This window comes from Canis lupus, chromosome 31 (genome assembly GCF_048164855.1).
Source record: "Canis lupus baileyi chromosome 31, mCanLup2.hap1, whole genome shotgun sequence".
Taxonomy (NCBI): Eukaryota; Metazoa; Chordata; class Mammalia; order Carnivora; family Canidae; genus Canis; species Canis lupus.
In genome coordinates this window covers 24,037,342-24,052,511 of record NC_132868.1, presented here as the reverse complement: position 1 = coordinate 24,052,511, position 15,170 = coordinate 24,037,342, and the positions used below count along the sequence as shown (strand labels likewise).

Here is a 15,170-nt window from a genome sequence, read left to right as displayed (position 1 = left end):
AGGTCATTTGGTCCACACCTCATTTTGTGGGAGAAATATTTCTGAGAGGAACAATGATGTGTACGACATGGACTCAGAATCAGAACTCAAGTCTATGTCTCCTGACTCCTTGTCTGTTACATTTTTGTTACATTTTCCATCACACAAAGCTCATAAGGGACATCAGATCCTCCTTGATGCTACAGAGTATGTATTTCTGAATCTGCCTATATACAGAGTAGGATAGGATGGAGGTGGGAGTGGGGGAAAAGAGGCAATTATTGAATGAATTTCAATCAGAGCCTATGGAGTTGATAATGTTCAGATATGGATAAGTAGTTCAATACATATCTTTATGCTTACTACAGGACAGTGACTGTGCCAGGTGCCATAGGAGAGCAATAAATCAATCAGATCTCAATCTTCCCTTCAAAAGAATTATATAAGGTATTTTAGCAGAAGAATATGCATCGATAAACTATTTTAATACAGGCAGCCTTGCTTAAGCCCACAAGAAATTTCTTTAGAAGAGTATTGGCTTGGGCAATTAACTATACTGTAAGTTCCATGACTAAAAGCCCAGTCTTTGAATTATGCTGCCCCCTGAGTTTGAATCCCAGATATTAAACTAGTCAGAGAAAGGCAAGAAGGAAGAAAGGAAGGAGAGAGGAAGAGAAGAAGGGAGTAAGGGAAGGAAACAAATGCCATCCAGTACAGAAGAGATACTAATTGATTCCAATGTATAAAGTACTCCTTGTCCCCAGGAAAGTCATGGAAGGCATCTGAACTAAGCTTGGAAGACTTTATAGAGTTTCAGTATGTGAGTAGGATCATCAAGTTCAAATTCTGTCTTATTCTCAGAGTTGTAAGAAATTTATAAAAATGAAAAGTCAATTGAAAATTTCTCTCTTTTCACCATTCTAGGTGGGTAGGTAAGACTTTGTATCTATCCTAAAGTCTAGGGCTGAGGGCACCAACTTCCAGCCTGTGGGCCAAATTTGGTCACAGATATATTTTATCTGGTCCATAAAGGGTTTTTAGACACTTAAAATTATTTGCCAACCTTTAAAAATCATTTCATACATTTTCATAAATGTAAACACAGCATTTTCTGTATCTCTAATTGTGGTAGAAACAGATATGCATGATTAAGATAATATAGAAATTATTGTCTAAGTTTTCTGGAATCTATAAGCCCTCCCAGATTCCTGCATGATCCTGAAAGAAGGAGGTGACCCAGCTGCCCCTCTAAAAATAGTGACTGAGATAACATTTCCTGTCAGTTTTTCTGGGCAGACACAAATCTGGATATACACCATTCAGGATAATTTAGTTTTTTGGCATAAAACCAAAAAAAAAAAAAAAAATCCTATCACAGGTATAGATGGAAGTAGAAGGAAGCATACTAGTTTGAGAGAATAGGCAACAGCTCAAAATGTGCTCAGTGAAAGTAAATAGGTAAGGAACAATTCTGTGGGGGTGGGATAGGTGATGGTAAAGGGAGAAATGAAGTGAGAAATGGAGAACTTGGTAGATATGTGTGGTCACATCACAGAAGCTCTGGAATGCCAAAGTATGGAATGTCTTCTAAGCACTTTTCCCCTTCCTTATTCTTTTTTGAGAAGAAATGTCAAAAATGTACTATAACAATTTGAACAAAAAATAAAGTTAAAGAAAAAATATTTGATCATAATCCCATTTTCAATGAGAATTTTTCCCCGTAAGTTCTTGTCCATCATTTATTACAATCCCTAAATATTTTCTAAAATACATCTGTAAGGAGGGATGCAATGTGGATGAACAATTCAATCCCACAATTACCTCATGGTCAAATAGTGTTTTAGTGCTTGACTTTCCAAGTGCTTCCATACACATTATCATTCAAGTCTCACAACAATGAAAGGTAGGTGAAATTATATTTCCTACTAGATGGAGCTAAATCTCGCGTTTTGTGTCTCTAGGTCCATGTGTTATAATTCCCAGTTAACACCGTGGGACATTTGATCTTAATGCTCTGGGTAGCTCTGGGCACAGAAAGGCTATACTCCACGGTATAGGGCTTATGAGGACAGACTAACCTAGAACCAGGTGTGTTAACCAAGATGGGGCAGAAATTGAGCATTGGCAGTAGGCTAGGAGGGACCAGCCTGCAAATACAAGCTTTATATTTTAGGAGGGAAATGGGACAAGAGTGAGATATGCTCAGGAGTCCCACCTCTGTAGGGCGGAGGAGGTTACTGAGCAGACCCGTAGTCTATGTAGGAACCACCCACAAAGAGTAAGGAAAATTCTATATCTACAGCCCCTTGGGTATATGAGGAACACACGGATTCAGAATTGTAATAAAGATTTCAGGAAAAAGAGAGAGTCAAGAGTATTTCAAATGGCAATGCTTCTCAACTTTTCAGGTGCATTAGAATCACCTGGAGGTGTTTCAAAAATGCTGATTCTGATTGAATAGGTCTGGGATAGGACCTGAGATCCTGCAGCTCTCAGAAGCTCTCAAATATTGTTGATGAGGATGGTTCTCTGCTGGGTAGCAAAGCTCTAAAGCAAAACAGTCCGGACAGATCAGCTGCCAGGGGCCCTAGAGCTGTCTTAGGTAAGGATCCCTCCTGAAAACTCCAATGTCTAAACTAGCAAGTGGGGCTCATTCAGCCTCTGCTAGAATGAAAGAGCTCAACACAAGGCTAAGCTTGACCCAGCTCCCCGGGCTCTGTATGCTGACAGTTGTGATGGAGAAGAGTCTCAATTAAACAGGGAAGCACTCCTCAGAGCCACACAAGCCATGCAGGGCCATTCCAAAGTAGCCATTTGACATATAAATACTTTTAAAACAGGCTCTCATATCTTTGCAGAAGAACTGGAGTCAGTCATTTTAGACCCTGCTCTGGGTCAGGGGGAGATACTAAGTATGAGATTTTTATCGTTTAAATCCTGGCAGTAAATATGGGAGTATAGCTCAGCTTCCATAGCCTCCCCAAGAGAGCTGAAAATAGGATTCATTGGGAGAGAATATCATCTGCTGTGTTTGAGATTGAAACAAAAGCCAGATGGGCCCCAAAGGTAGAAGAGGTGGGGCAGATAGGAAATGCCCACCACGGGCTATATAAAAAGCAGGATAAGAGACTTATATTTTACCCTTTGAAACAAAAGGGTGTCAGGGAAGTATTCACCTTGAAATGTGGTGGTCAGCTGTTTAATGTCAAAAATAAAGCTAGATACCAGTTAAAACAGCAAGGACAGATCTTAATCAGTAATATACTATTGCAGTGACGAAAAAGTCCAGTGTGAAATGAATTCAACTTTGATTTGCAGAGAAGTGACTGGGCATTTAAAGAGATAATGGGGGTGGGGGGGCGTGGGGAAACGCCTGAGTGGCTCAGTGGTTGAGTGTCTGCCTTTGGATCAGGTCATGATCCTAGGGTCCTGGGATCAAGTCCTGCTTTGGGATCCCTGCAGGGAACCTACTTCTCCCTCTGCCTGTGTATCTGCTTCTCTCTGTGTGTCTCTCATTAATAAATAAATAAAATATTTTAAAAATAAATTTAAAAAAAGAGACAATGAGGAAATAAGGGCTCAGCAGAGTCATGAAAGTAAAAAAAAAAAAAAAAAAAATTACAAAAAGCAGGAAGGGGAGAGTGGTCCCTGTGGAACCCATCTGGATTTGTTAGCTGGTGCTTATCAGACTTAGACTCTTGGTTTCCAATACAGGCTGGGAGACAGGGGCCCTATTTCAGATGTTGGCCGGAACAAGCTATAAATTCTTTTGGCCAAGGCCTTAGTTTCCTTCAAGAGGACTTAGGGTCCTCCTAGGGAGAGAGACTTACATTCCTAGAAACTCTGACAGTATTTTGTTCAAGTCCTTGCAGGCCAACGTTGAGGCCTAGGCAAGAAGAGGGCTCAGAGGAGCCTGGCTGGAGCTGGATCAGGAGAAAATCTTTGTCACTAAATACTGTGACACTGGGGGTTTCGGGGAAGTTCCTAAATGGCTCCACCTTCGGGAAATTCTGAAGCCTGGATAATATGCCCACATTCAGCCCTTTGATATATGATATAATCAGAGCACCAAGCATACCATAAAAAAAGAATCACCAGCCAAATTAATAATAGCAAAGTAAATCCACAAAAGATTAGTGCTGGAAGGAGTCAAAGTGTCCATCAACACAGTCGCATCCTCACCATCCCCATCTCTGGTGCATTTCACAAATGTGGACAATGTGATTCAAGAAAAGGTCTATGTCATTCCCAAGATCATGCTTCGCTAGGGAGAGAGTCAGATATTTGTCAGAGATGTTTTAGGTAAGAAAAAAAAAAGAGCTGCTGAAGCAGCGTGAGGAATTTGGTTTCACAAATACTAGGACTCTCCCCTCCTAAATGGAGCTTGCACTGCCTCCCCAGCCCTCCCCACACCCACATCCCCGCGCATCCTCCTGCAGCATCCACAGCCTCAGGTGTGGTGGGAGGCATGAGTCCCGATGCCATCTGTGCTGCTAGGATGCCCTGGTATTTCCACCCTCCACCCCCTGCGTCTCATCTCCACCCCAAGATTTTCTGCTTAGAAAAATATGCACTAGAAGCAAAGAAGTGTTTGAGCTCATCTCTCTCCCCCTTTCCCTCCCTCGCTACACACACAAACACACATTTCTCCCTTGAGTCGGTTTGTCAAACCTTTTGTTGTTTACCCTTTCGTGTCACAAATAAGTCTGGTCTTGCCAACATGAACCACATTGCGGTATTATTTATATAGCAGCAATTGCTTCCTGCATCTGTGATTATAACCTAGGGGAAAGAACTAGAGCACCGGCTGGTCTTTCAAGTGTTTCCTTTTTGCTTAAGTCATTAATGTTCCAACATTCGGAGCAGGTTGTCCGCCTTGGCTTTTAGCCGCTAAACTAACGTTACATTAAAGTGATAAATGATGCTATAAAAATGAGGAACCCCAGCTGAGGGATTAATGTGAGGTGCCCTTTAAAAAGGATTTAGATTGTGTATTTTGAATGTATTTGTGATGAGATTTCTTGAGCATTTCAGTAATACACCAGCTTTAAACGCTTGCATTCTCATGTTGTCTGTTTAAACAATGTCAGATCAACTCTCGCTTCATAGCCACCAAAGATAAATCTTCTCATTAAATGAAGCCCTTTTGGTCCGATCCAGATAGAAGCCCATGGTAGGCAAATGATTAAGCGGCTCCTCTGAACTCATTACCATTCATTCTGTCCACACTGCCTTCCTCTTCCTAATCTCTTCCTTTCTCTTTCCCTCCATGCGAGCCAGCCTGCTTTTTCACACCAAGTGGGTGAAGCCTTGCTCTGACATCCTATCACAGGAGGGTGGTCAAGCAGAGGATAAAAAACTCTTCATTGTTGAGCACTCTGCTATCCAGTCTTCCTCCTAAAACAGGGCCATTTTAAACACAGGACTTGAATCCACAACCCTGAGATCAAGAGTCAGATGCTTAACAGACTGAGCCACCTAGGCAACCCCTGAAACAGGGCTGTTTTATGTTATCCTTATGTTATTCTGGACCACTTAGGGGTTAGTTAAATAAAAGCTCAGACATTTTTCCGGTTTTGTCATAGGTGGATTTATTATTTTTACATTTGTGGGAAGCTTTTAAAGTAAAACTCTTGCTCCACCCATCCCCCAAGTACAAGCTGTTATAGTCAATGCATCATAAGACATATGTGGTAATATTTGCTAGGAAGATAATTATGTTTCCATTAACTAAAATACTGACATCAAATTATTAGTTTTTTCTATTTTTTTTTAAGTAGCCTCCACATCCAGCATAGAGCCCAACATAGGGCTTGAACTCATGACCCTGAGATCAAGACCTGAGCTGAGATCAAGAGTCAGATGCTCAACTGATTGAGCCACCCAGGTGCTCCGACATTAAATTACTTCTTAGTGTCACCTTTAGTGAGTAGATCTTTTCCCCCTCATACCTTTAATCTTAGGTCATTATCCTTTTCTTTTACTAGCACTCAAAAACAGTTATGATACAGGATGACGTAGGTATAAGAGGTGTCATAGCAACCAGAAGAAGCTGTAATTATTCTGCAGTGCTATCAGTTTGGTTTTGCAAGGAGTTATGTTCTTTTTAAAAGAAAAAAAGTGTACTTTCTTTTTAAGTTAAGGCAATTAAAAATCTGTGCAGATTGGCTATTACATGGAACTTTCAAAAGCACATCTGAGCCCAGTTTCTCAGCTTCTTATCTGCAACACAGGTAAAGAAAAGTGGGGACTCAAGGGTTCTATTGCTAATTCAAGTCAAAAATGCTTTCAGTGATCCTTCTGTCTTTTATTTTTTCATTAACATTTTAAATGAAGGACTGAAGTCTTCTCAAACTTATCAGTTCTTCTTACCTCTCTAGCTTCCTTTCATTCCTTTTAGATCAGAGTTGATTCACAACCTGGAAGATCATATGTCTTTGGGTACACACAAGACACAGGGGAAACTGTGTTCTTAAAAATTACATCCAAAAAATAAGTCATAATATTAATTCAAAGATGGCTTTTTGTCTACAGTAGGCAGACTTTTATCCTCTGCTTGACCACCCTCCAGTAGGCAAAATCGTTTTCCTGTATTAAAGACCCCAACTGAAAAAACCCATACAATGAGTAGGAATACAGCAGAAATACTGGAATCTGAGTTTTGCTTTTTGTGGATGGCCATTGTCAACTCCCCATTTCTCATCAATCACCAAAACCTTGTTTGAATTCACTACTGTCTAAAACCAAGAAGTCTCTACTCTAAGTAAACCTTTATTATACAACTATTTGCATCTTGTTTTTACCTTTCATATTTTAAAAAATACTGTATTACCACCTTCATTTTCCCCTTCTTTTCCATTCCCTACCTTAAAAGACTTCTAAGAAACCCTTAATTATGGAAATTATTTCTCAACAGTAAGATGTAATTCTCTTTTTTTAAAGATTTTATTTATTTATTAAGCTAGAGAGCATGTGCAAGTGGGAGAAAAGGCAGAGGGAGAGAGAGTGTCAAGCAGATTCCACACTGAGTGTGGAGCCCCATGTAGGCCTCAATTTCACAACACTGACATCAAGAGCTGAGCTGAAATCAAGAGTCAGGCTCTTAACCGACTGAGCCAACTCAGGTGCCCCAAGATGTAATTCTTCAGATTATGAGATCTTCATTCTGGCCAAACCTATTTTCTTCCAGGGCTTTCCTTAGCCATCTTCTGAACTAGCTTTGGTTAGATCACTAGATCTAGGGATCAGATGTACTAATCCTTACATCCATCTATAGAGAACTATGCTCAATTCCCCTGGAATAGACAAGATGTAGATAGAATATAATAGAGGAAGGTAAAAGAATTTTATGAAGATTATTTATTGTATCAATAGTCACCGTTTTTCCCACAACTACTTATTTCTCCCCTACAATACTCTAATAGCTTCCTTCCTGGTTTCAGTCCCCCACAAAATAAAATAAAACTTTAGAAATTCCCTATTTAAAAAAATCTCATCAAAGGTTTTTTAAGGTGTGATCTTTGAACTCTTTAATTAAGGATTGTTTATAAGAAAGGTAGATTCCTAGTCTCCTCCCCAAGCTAGTGATTCAGAATCTTTATACCTTTCCAACACGCCCTGTTGGTAATTCTTAATCCATCAGCTATTAGTATATAGAGAGAGCCTAAAATACCCAGCTTGCCCTGAGACATTCTCTAAAATGTGGCCTAATTGCTCACTAGTTTCCTTAGTCTCTGGATTAGCCAGCTTCTTTAGATTTGAGAATCTGAGACTCTTTCCAGGTTAGGTTTATAAGAAGGACATGTCAAGAACTGAGGTAACCCTAGGGACAAACCACTCTCTGACTCTAATAAGAACCCCATGGTTTCTCTTCATGGGGCTTCTAGCCCCTCAGAATGTTAATTTACCATGGCTTTCATTCTACCTTATAGATTTTCTTTCTATATCTTCTCTTCTAGCTTTATCTTCCACTGAAACATTGTGTTTCTAAGTTCAAATAGAAGGCATGTGATTGGCCTTATTCGTCTTTTTGACTAAGCCAATATATAGGTTTCTGACAAACCTGTGGAATAGGCATTGGAAACAAGATGGCATGGTAATGATCATGGCTACTTACGAGAAGAAGAGGCTGTATATGGTCAAGCACTGCACCCTCTGTTTCCTACCCTAAATAGACAGTGTATTTCCTAAAAACCACACCAGATTCTGCCTTTGTGTGTATATTCCTTTCTATCTGAAATGACCTACTTTTCCAATGTACATCTACTGAAGTCTTACTATTCTTTCAAGGTCCTTTCTCAAAGTGATTTCATGGAGGTTGCCTGAACTCTCTAAGCAGAAGTAAACTCTTCATGGTCTATTTTCTCTATACCTCTCCAAAATCCAAAATGCTTTTTTTTTTTTTTTTTTTTTTTTTTTTTGCTTAGGGCCTATATATGTTGCCTATAATTAATCTATTAGGGTAACTGTGAGCCACTGGAGGTCAAGAACTTTGTACCTTGCAATCATTGATGATTCTTCTGCAGAGTTAATCTCAGTGCCTGTAAGCAGTGAGCATCAAAATGGTGTTTTTGAATTTTATTTAATAATGTGGCTAATCCAAAATTATAAAGTTCAAACCATTATTTTGGGCTTTGGCTATGACTTAACATTCACTGTCATAGGTTCAGTTATATAATGTCAAAAAATATTTTCTCATATTATGTGAAAAGAGTCACAAAAACAATGCCTGTAATGTATGTTCCTTCAAAAAACATGGAGCTTCACAGAGATATTATGTACCTTATAGTTTATCAGATAAATCAATTAACATTGTAAACATCAAGCTTCATTACTTAGCTACTCTGGGTCTTATTTTCCCATTTATAAAATAAAGGAGTTTGTCTGGATTGTCTCTAAAATACCTTTCAGGGGTGCCTGGGTGGCTCAGTGGTTGAGCGTCTGCTTTGGCTCAGCGTGTGATCCCAGGGTCCTGGGAAAGAGTCCTGCATTGGGCTTCCCACAGGGAGCTTGCTTCTCCCTCTGCCTTTGTCTCTGCCTGGCTCTCTGTCTTTCATAAAGTAATTAATTAATTAATTAATTAATTAATTTAAAAAATCTTTAAAAAAAATAAAATACTTTTCAGGTCTGACATCCTGTAATGTTAGGGGCTTCTTATATCACTACCAATATCGTTCAATATCAGTCAATATCAATGACCTTCCCTGGCATTCTTCTCCTTTTATTTCCCCATCCACTAAAATATTTTTTGCCCTTTTTCTTATTCCTCATGTCTAAAAATACAACGGAGACTTCCAAATTCATGGCCTGTGCAATAATCAGAGTCTACTTGTTCTTCACCTTCCTTGGGTTCATAATGGGACTTTCCTACTGACCCTATTATCTTCCATTTCAAGCTACATTGGAAGAAATGCTCCACGCCGCAGATCCTTTTTAGTTTAATTTCCTTCAATCTAATCTTAATTAAGATGTTTAGAATATTTTGTGTAAGTACACAATCTAATTGTCACTACAAAATGCACAGGGACCTCCTGGAAGTTGGCTGGAGCACACACCCTGGGGATTCTCTCCTCTCCCGCCTCTCCTCAGGGAGCCCCAGCTGGTGAGTCAGGGCTGTGCTGACGGAACCCTTGAAAGAGCCTGAAAAATAAAATTCTTGAGAAGGGCAGATTCCTCTTCTCAGTGGAAAATGCCAGGTTGTAAAAACAGAGGCCGAATGACTGAATTTACAGCAGTAATTATCTCAGAACGATAATTAACTATTTTCTTCAAGTTTTCAGCGATTTAAAGCCTCCCACTTTGCTTTAACTGGATCTGTGTTAGTATGAGTGTGTTTGGATTTTCTGCTTGGATTCTAGAGAATGATTGAAAACTTGTTTTCCTCTTTCTTCCTAGGGTTTTTGCACTCATTCCCCACTTGCTCTCGTAGTCTATGATTGGAATTACTTCTGTGGAACTAGTTTGTTGTTGTTGTTTGTGCTTCTTTCAATTTAAATGACCACCAGTGAATGTATCCATCCTTAGACCTAAGCATTAAAATAATTGTTAGACATACTGGGACAGTCAAGCTCTCAAGCTTTTTGCATCAGATAGATTTGGTCTAGTTTGATTCCTGCCACACAGTGGTATATAAGCGGTGGGGTGGCAAGGGTGTCTACCTCAGGTGCAGGCACCAAGAGTGCATTGTTGGTAGTGAATTTATAAACAATAATAAAACTGACTATAATTCAGTCTGATTTTTATTACCACCATGTGCAGGCACTTCTAAAAAAGTGTCGGTAATAAAATACTCTTCCTTGAAAAAATTCTTTTTTGGTCCAAGTTCTAAACCAATGGTTCTCAAAGTATACTTTGACCTAAGACTATTGAAAATACTAGAGACCCTTTCAGGGAATCTGTAGGTCAAAACTATTTTTATAATAACACTAAAATATCATTTTCCTTTTTCTCTCCTATTCTCTGGAATATACGGTGAAGTTTCCAGAAGCTATAATATGATAGTACAACTGGATGATGAAGCGAATAGGAGTGTTTAACACTAGTGAAAATGTAAAGCAATGTACTTCCAAGGTAATTTTAATGTAGTTTTTAATTAAAAATATGCCCTTGTCATGTAATACTTTTATTGTTATTTTTAAATGAGTTATAACTACATACTTAAGTGTTTTCCAGTCTAATTTCTAATATGGTAAATATCACTATATATCACACAAACATAAAACATGTTTCATATCTCAAATGATTCTTAATAGTTTAAGAGATCCTGAAACCAAAAAGTTTGAAAATCACTGTTCTAAACAACTGCTGTGGTTAATTTTCTTTTTGAGAGCTGTGGAATATTCCCCTGGAAGGATGAAATATGTATTTAAGATATAATATAAATATACACAATTAACAAGTAATCAATTGCCGAACATTATTTCTAATCTTTACTATTATTAACAGATCCACAATTAATATACTTACGTACAATTACTCTTACACTTTACCTACATCTATATAATATATCATCCTGTGAGGACATCTTTGAGACTGGAAAGGTAGGGATATTTGTGATTGTTTTGGGACAAAACAAGTCTAAGCCAGGACTATATCCCAGTCAAACTGAGATGCATCATCACTCCACTTCTACGGCACCTACTATGTGGCAAGCGTTTGACATATATTACTAAGTTTCATAATCATGGCAACCCCATGAGATACTTGCTATTATCCCCATTAAACAAATTAGAAAACTCCAACATAAGGAATACCAAATAATTTCCCCAACACCACACACTTAATAAATACAAAACCAGGATTGAAATCCAAACAGTGTGACTCCAGCATCTATTCTGTTAACTTCCACAGTATGTTGTCTCTCTTTGAGCCATGTAGGAAATTACCAAAGCATAAATTCCTAGAATCATAATTGTGAGTAAAAATGTATGTGAATATTTATGTTAATAAATACTGCCAAATATCTCCACATAGGGTTGATCCAATATTCACTAACCAAGAATGCATAAGATTATTTTCACAAATTCTCACCAACATTGTGTACTATCAATTTTTATAAAAAATACTCACCATTCTGATATGAGAATAATTGTATTTCAGTGCGTTTGCCTTGCTCTTATGTGTCAACTTGACTGAGCTAAGGAACACCCAGGTAGTTGGTGAAACATTAGTGGGTGTGTCTGTGAGGGTGTCTCTGGAAGTGATTTGCATTAACATTGGTAGACTTAGTAAAGAAGATCTCCCTCACCAATGCTGGTAGGCATTATCCAATCCACTGACAACCTCAGTGGAAAAAAAGATGGAAGAGGAGTGAATTTCCTCTCCTTTTGAGCTGAGACATCCATCTTCTGCCCTTAGACACTGACGCTTCTGGTTCTCTGGCTTTCAAACTCGGACCAGGGCTTAACCATTGACCCACTGCTTCTCTGGCCTTCAGACTCAGACTGAATTACACCAACAGCTTTCCTGATTCTCCTGCTTGCAGATGGCAAATTGTGGGACATTTTGGCCTCTAAAATCATGAAAGTCAATTCCTATAGTAAATCTCCTTTTATCTGTATCTATATATCTATCTCTCTTTCTACCTACCTACCTACTATCCTATTGGTTCTATATCTCTGGAGAATGTTGAATAATACACATGTACTCACATTTCTGTTTATAATTATTGCATTTTTCGGTTACATTGTTCATCTTTTGCATATTGATTTGTGGGAGCACTGTATTAAAGAAATCAGACCGATTATCTGCCATATATATTTCAAGTGCCTTCCCTCTTCTTTTCCCCATGCTTATATTACTTTGCCACGTAGAGTCTTAAAAATGTATTTGTATAACTAAATTCAATACTCTCTTCTTTCCTGGTTTTTTAATTGTCTTTTATACTCAAATGGACAGCCTTACTCCATTTCTGGCTGTGTATTTATATATGTGTGTTTAACTTTCAGAGTTTCTTCTTGGTTCTTTTATAGCTTAATTTTCATATTTCAATCTGTGAATTACATGGCATGTGTAGGTAGGTGGTCACCTTTATTTTTATATTCTAACATTTTTGATTATTATATTGCCATAATATAAATTATATATGATGATGTTAGTTACCTTCTTATTTCTCTGCTTTTTCAAAAATATCCTGGATATTTTCTTGTCTAGTTTTCCACATGAATATTAGAAATCGTTAATCTAATAATAAAATTAGAATTCCATTCATGCTGTTAATTGATTCCTCTATTATTCTAATTTATATAGATTTAAATTTTGTAATAGTTCACTTGAAGAAACTGGAATTCTTTTTCATTATTTCAAGTCTTATTTGAGTTGCTCAATAGTTTCAAACTCATCTTCACATAGATCTTGTTTGAATATAAGAGGAATCATTATTTTTACATAAGAATTTTGTGCATCGGAAACATTGAATTATAACACTGCAGTCAAATATGAATGCACAAACAATGATCAAATATAAAATAAATCTTTCAAAATGGAAGAGTAGAACAAAGTAAGCATAAAAGAGAAAAGATATCACTGAAGCTAACACAGATAATTCACGAAAAAAACTTCATATAAAAACAACACTAATCAGAGCCTTGGAGAGATTAGAAAAAATATTTCATAAATAAAACAAAAACAGAATACAATGGAAAATGGACAAATAAGTACAAAATTTCTTGGATTTTAAAATAACTTCACAGTTCAGCAGTTCAAGAATAGTGCTGAAAGATGAATTCAAGGTAGTCTCCCAGTTTTATGCAAACTTAATAACATTATTTTGGAAGGAAGGGATTTTGTTGGTGTTACATCTCTATACCTTGCATTTAGTTTTCTAATTCTAGTTTAACCTAACTGAAATAGGCAAAGAAATTTTTCAATATTATTGTAGGCCAAATAGGTTCTGCTTTGTTTTGGTTTGCTGTATGAAATCTTAGTTCTGACTTTGGCTTCACACTGATACTTTTTTCTCATATTCTTTTCAAGTACATTGTATTGTATTATGAAGTATCTATTTATACCTCTCTTTCACTATTAAGCTGGGAATTCCTAGAGAATAAAGACTTCCTGCTTAGACTCTTTCACACACATTCTGAAGAGAGCACTGCAAACATGATGGACACTAAGGATTGACATTGAATGAAAATGCAGTTTCACAAATGTTGACTGACCCTGCGGCAGACATGACACTACATATTATACAGAATCCCAGGTAAGCCCCAGTCCATGATACTTTCAATGTCACTGAAAGTAGAGAAGATAAAAAAGAAAACTAACAAGCTACAAACTAAAACTGGGTGTCTCCTTCTCAATCCCAACAGTGTTGATATTTTGGGCCAAATAGCTTCTTATTGCAAACTGCTCTGAGCGTTTTAGAATGCTTAGCATTCTTTTTTTTTTTTTTTTAAGATTTTACTTATTTATTCATGAGAGACACAATGAGAGAGGCAGAGATATAGGCAGAAGGAGAAACAAGCTTCCTGCTGTGAGCCCGATTCAGGACTCCATCCCAGGACCCCTGGATCACTACCTGAGCCAAAGGCAGATGCTCACACACTAAGCCACCCATGTGTCCTGCTTAGCATTGTTTCTGGCCTTGACCTACCACAAGACCCCCTCACAGTCATGACCCCCAGAGTTGTAACAGCCAAAGATGTCACCAGGCATTGCCAAATGTTCCCTGGTGGGGAATGATGCCCTGGCTGAGAACCACCAAGTTAATGTAAGACATGCTCAGTAAAGTAAGCACTTTGGAGAATCAAAATGAGAGACATACTTGTTAGAAAAATCAAGAAGGTTTTCATGAATACATTGTTTAAGATGAAACATTATTAGCATTATGTCCAAGGCATGTTTGAAATTTTAGCTAAAATGTTTATTCCTTGAGCTCTGAATAAGTATGATTTGTTAATTTTGAGTATGAATGTTAGCAAAGGGTATTTATAAAGTTGGAGGAAAATTAGGCTATGAATATTTCCTGATACATAAATACCAAGGAGATAATGTTATTCTTTATCTGATTCTGTGTGTGTGTGTGTATGTGTGTGAGTTCAAAATAAGCTCTGGCCAATACAATGAAAGAAAAATTTTGTGTGACTTACTTTTCACCAGTCTGTTCTGGCAAGTTTCTAATGTTATCAGAATCACCTGAATCAATGATAGCCAACGTACATACTCTGTAATATTTCCTACACACTGAGCTCAATTCAATATTATTGCCACTGTGATGACGGACACCAGTTTGGGCCATCATAGGAAAAGTATTCTATTTCAGATTTTCTTGAGGCTTGGCAGTTGTTGGCAAGGATGACCAGTTTGGCTTGCCATATCTGATCATTTTCAGAGTCTGCTTATACCCAGCACATACTTTCCACTTTCATAATGAGTTGGATCCTAGAGCTGATTGACTCCAGTGACTTTCTTGTCTTCTTTGCAGCCACCATCCTCCTGCCCTAGGTGCAGGATGGCCCCAAACAAAAGCAGCTGCCAAAATGGGTGGGAGAGAGGAAAGAAAGTAGCTGATTTTTTTGTATGTATATTTTCCAAGTAAATCGTTAGATTTGCAGGTTTTTTGCTTTCATCTTAAAAATGCAATTTAATAGTACTTTCTATTTTTTGATAAATTATTCCTGTTTCATCATATAATGACCGTCTTATTTCCTAGTAAGACTTTTTTGCCTTAATCCCTATTTTTTTGTTAATGT

General features: G+C 37.7%; 1 pseudogene; it reads right to left on the bottom strand.

Moving 5' to 3' along the window:
- Positions 1–14,563: 14,563 nt before the first annotated feature.
- LOC140622441 (large ribosomal subunit protein eL30 pseudogene) lies at positions 14,564–14,909 on the bottom strand (annotated as a pseudogene).
- Positions 14,910–15,170: the final 261 nt, after the last annotated feature.